Source organism: Pygoscelis adeliae, unplaced genomic scaffold (assembly GCF_000699105.1).
Source record: "Pygoscelis adeliae isolate BGI_AS28 unplaced genomic scaffold, ASM69910v1 Scaffold49, whole genome shotgun sequence".
Lineage (NCBI taxonomy): Eukaryota > Metazoa > Chordata > Aves > Sphenisciformes > Spheniscidae > Pygoscelis > Pygoscelis adeliae.
This window is the reverse complement of record NW_008825545.1, coordinates 1,064,432-1,069,569: the sequence shown is the minus strand read 5'-3', so window position 1 is coordinate 1,069,569 and position 5,138 is coordinate 1,064,432. Positions and strand designations below refer to the sequence as shown.

Sequence of the window (5,138 nt, the reverse complement as noted above, 5' to 3'; positions counted from 1 at the left end):
CAAGTTCCCATTGACTCAGTGACCACAAGATTAAACACCTAGGTTATCTACCAGATTAACAACCCATTCAGTTTGAAAATAATCCATTCACATTATTTAAGAATATTTAGAAATGAACCAAAAGTTTATGCACCTTTTTTTTATTTTAACTTTCCATATCTTATTTTTTGTTTCTTTTTTATCTCTAAACACAGCTTTTATCAGTTCAAGATATCAATTTTCTTGTATCCAAGTTTTTAAAAGTGCATTGTTTATGCTTGAAAATATACTGTATGCAAGACCTTTCTTTAGACAAAGTATGCAAACCCATATGACATGAAAAAAAAGAAAGCCAGGGAGTCTACTCAGAAGCCTTTCTTCTGTTTGCCTGCTGCATTTCAAGTGCCACCGTCTCACATTACAGTGATAACATATGAACAAATTTGTAATCTGACAATCAGTAGTGTTTTGTGCTTTAAACATCGCTGAGCACTGGGATCGATAGATAGATAGCCTTGAAAAATCATGATGTGCTTTTATTTCTCCTCAGGGATTAGTGAAAAAAAACTAAAATCACTACCTCTTGAAAAGATACTAACCAGTTGGAGAGGAAAGCATATAACTCATTTTTGTGATTTGTTACAAGTAACTTCATAGACACTTTTCAAGACATGCTATCTAATGATTAGCAAACAATTAGTAAATCATGCGACTCTACTGCAAATAAACAAACAGAAAAACTTTTCCTTGCACACGCTGAAAATTACACAATTTGTTGCAATGGATTTCGCAGACATAAAAGAAGATATGAAGGATGGAAGAGATGTGCCTTCATTAGATTGCAACTTTATTAACTTACTTCACTTGGGAACTAGCTTCCAACGTTAAGTGATGGGTAGATCTCAGGATCCCTACCTTAAATGTTCCTGCCTTGTTAAGGACTGCCGGACAACAAGTGAAGGACAGGGTTTACAGACCTCCTGCAGGCACACAGCACTCAATTACCTGTATGTGCTCCCAAGAGCTTCCTCATCCTCTAAACAAGATGGTCAGGGCAGGAGTTTGAAGGGCATATATCTGTTTTAATTGCTAAACCAAATGTAATTCCCCTCACACATCAGATGGATGGATGTGTATGTTGAAGGGTGGAGGGTTGGTGAAAGACAGAAGGGAATAATTTTCTATAATAAATGCTAAGTCATAAAACACTAAAAGTTGCAAACACTTATGTAAGTCTATTGTACTAAGTGGTACAGATTTTTAAAAGGAAAAAAAATCAGTATTACACTCCCCTTTGTTATACTGTAGTTTAAACACACATAAGATTTGCATAAATTTCTTCTACAATGTAACATTTTACCTTTACTCTTCACAGATATGTGATAATAAACTACATTATCTTATAAATTACAGAGAAAAAAAAAATTATTAGGACTGAATGTGTTTCCTTACATAAAAAGGGGTGATGAATACCACAGAATTATCAGTTTTAAACCTGTCAAACCTAGAAGGCAATAGACAAGAAGAGTCTTTGTGCTTTGTATAACTAAAAAAAACCCAATAAATTGGATTATGTGCTCTTTCTTTTTGAGGTTTCTCTTCATCTTCTCTTTCTAGAATTCTCAAAAATCTAAAGCAATAATTTATAAAGATGGCAAGAACTCATCAACTTAAATTACATTACACTGCCCTAAATAAATTTTAATGTACAGCAGTAAAATGATGCATATTGTCTAAGCCATAAATATGGTCAGCTACTACAGAGATAATATTACGTTTGGAAGTCGTGGTTATAATTTTTCTTCAGATTTGTATATCAAGTAATAACAGTATCATTTATAGCTTGACTCTGAGCTCTACAAGGCATGCTTCTACACACACTGCTGACTTGAAAGAATATAACAATTTGTATCTCATAACAGAAATGCTTTAATGCTTTCTTCATGATCACTTCAATTTCTCATCCTACAGTTTTTCCTCTGGAAAAATTGCTTAGGCTGTGCCTTCATCAGAAAGACTGAGATGTTTCCAACTCTTGAACCTGGGCACTTGATACCACCATGGTCTGACAGCGTGTCAAGGACTAAGACAAGAACTGGGCTCACACTATCCCTCCCTATTCTGATCTCCAAACAAAGAAAACCCAGGGAAATGTGCCATAGTGCTTTCCAGCAGGTCTTCCAATCCAGCTGTTGAGAAGTGCAAGCTTGTGGGGAATTTCAGCAAGATGTCAAGACTTTCCCCAACCAATGGAGAAAATACATAGACACATGTACTAATGTTATCATCTTGGGCTAGAGAAGAGCTAGGAGAGCTGTAACACTAGCCCAGGAAAAGCGTCAGCTGTTCCTGGCTCCTTCCATTTGAAATCTCCTTTGGGAACCCTAGAGTGAGCACAGGAATGATCCTGTAAGAGCCTGTACATGTGAAAGTGTTGCTACAGCTGCTCTTGCACTTCCTGAGCAAGTGACAAGCTGGACTGTTGCAGGAGGTATTGCCTCCATACCTTCTAATCATTTCCCCCTTTGTTTCTGTAGTTCCTGTGCTGCAGGAAAAATTGTGCATCCTGCTCAGGATGGTGGAACTCACCTATGACAGGGAAAGATAAGGAGCATAACAGTAGTAAGGTAAGATGTGGATTAGGTCGATAAATGGATGTGGCTGGGGCTACTAGTCTGGGGGGAAGGTGAAGCAGGTGACATTGTCAATTCCCCAGGTATGAACTGGGAATCAAGAGATTTCAGGGAACATAATCAAAAGAAATTAGGCCTTTACAACAACAAATTAAAATGTATCTTAATTAAAAACTTAATAACAGCATACAGTAAGTAAAGATTAATGTAATATAGCTAAGATAATTCATGATGGTGATGATATCACCTGTGGGATACAAACAACTATCTTAAACAATCAAAACTTAAGTTGCTGATCTCACCAACAGGGGACTAATCTGCTTGGTGATAAATGTTGCATAATTCATCTAAGTTTTAGAAACCATGTTCTTAATCATGATCTTAAAGCATATGTAGAAGTAACTTCTGTGCACATATAAGTCCATGGCAGTAGGAAAATTTCAGAGCAGAGTTCCTAGTTATTATTCTCTTAAGAACAGAAAAAATTCTGAATAAGGCAAATGGATATACCTCTTTTGTAATTTGTGATATAGGGAAAAAATATTTATTTAACTGCCCTGTTTCTGGAAATTGCTGGTTCACCTAACATTTCTGTCAAGGTTATTGACTTCAAATCTTTCTGTCTCCATTTAGCATTATGGAAAGCAATTTATGTAAAAGTGCAGCCTACATTATCTCTCATGATTATTTCTATAGTTTCAAGAATCCATCCCATATACCTAGTTAAAATCTTAATTCATGCTACTTGAAGACAAAAGTTTGAAGTCAATAACCTTGTATACAGAGTTGGTTAGAGCTTCAGATTGGAACAATGTTGTGAGGGTGCAGGGTTTGAGAAAGGTTTTGGGCACTGGACAACTTTGGGAGACAGGAGTGGGGCACCATGGTTTAGAGGAATAGAGATATCTGGTATAGGGATGCAGTGTGCATGGGAATAGGATCCTAATCATAAACTCAGGTTCCAAGCTTAGAAAAATAGTGCAGGCAAACACAAAAGAGTAGGAACAGGAAGCTCCATGTAGGAAATAGGATGCTTCAAGGTGCTGTCTTGATTTCCTAATCTCTAGTCAATGGCTTTTTTTTTTTCTTGTCAATCTCCTTTATTATCATTTTTTCTTTGTTTTGTCTGGGACTGATTGGAACACAACTGGCCAGCACACTTTTCACCTTCAGTTCAAATATTGGCTCAGTATAAGGCTTCTTCCATTGTTTTGGGGTACTAATTCTCAAAAGCTTATCAAAATCAAAGTTAAAAACTCAGAAAACTTCCAATTTTCCTCTCTGAAAACTCTCAGCTGGAAATTATAGAAATGTTCTTGTTAAAAACTCTCACCTTTAGTTGTTGCAATGTGTCATAGTCTTTCACTTAGTTAAAATGGAAATTACTTTTTCATCATCATCTGGTAGGGTTACATCCTTTATTTCACTAGCCTAAAAATATTAATGTAATACTTGTGATTTTTCTGTGTGATTATTGATACATCTAGCAATGAACTAATATTCTATGTCTGCTTGAAAAACTAAACTGCTGACTATAGATTTCCATTTATACTATTTTAAGCCACTCATTTCTATGTTTGCTATTGCTTGATTTATGTATCTTACTCTTATGGTTGGTAATTTCAGTTAAAATCAGTATTTATTGGGGGGGGAAAAAAAAAAAAAAAGCTCAAAAAAACCCACCCAAGACTTGTACGTCTTGTCCTTCAGTTGGGGAACAGCAATGTGAACAGTTGGCTTCGCAGTGACAGAAGTCCTACTGCAGGAGGGCCAGGAATCTCCTAACCGTGGATTTGTCACCAGCAAGGAAAGATCCCTTTCCGAGAGCTTGTATTCCCCCCTCCTTTCCACATTCCCATCCAGTCTTCTGTCTCTCTGTCCCCTCTTGCATGTGCTGATGGCAAATCAGCTCTTTTATGGACTGTGCTCTAAATAAAGAGAGAAATCTTTCTGGGGTAACGGTGGGAGGACAAGTAATGTGGAGGGGGGAAGAAAAATTAAAATAAAATTATTGTGAAAATGGTAACAGGCAAAATAGTTACTCACAAACAGCTTTTATTCTATTTGCTTCCCTTTACCTGCCTTTGTTATATATGCTTGTGCATAATTACTGCTGAAAGACAGTTGGTGCATCTGTGCAACTCTTGGGGTTTTTTTTCCAAACCTCTGTTTTGACAAGTCTGGATCTTGGATATCTAGTAACATTTTTTTCAGTTCACAGTTACAATTCACATTTTTTACTCACTGCTAAATTATTTATCCCCATTACTTGACTCACAAAACAGTTTTACTTAAGCTACGCTTGGAAGCAAATGAAATCAAAGATAAATATTATTGTGTTGAGATCTTTCTGTGTATGCCAATCACAATCACAACTAAATCACAGTAATTTGTAAGCAGGTTCCCACTACTCTTCAGCTCAGGCATGATTGTCCTCTATTTGTCAGAGTTGGTTAGAACTTCCCATCTTTGCAGCAACAGTTTTTTTCCTCAGAAAGTTGGCATCTGTAGCTGTAAGCCATTTCG

General features: G+C 36.5%; 1 protein-coding gene across 1 annotated transcript in view; it reads right to left on the bottom strand.

Moving 5' to 3' along the window:
* GRM8 (glutamate receptor, metabotropic 8) overlaps positions 1 to 5,138 on the bottom strand; it is a gene marked incomplete at its 3' end in the record, with an annotated part of 325,095 nt that overhangs the window by 92,620 nt on the left and 227,337 nt on the right. The window lies entirely within an intron of this gene.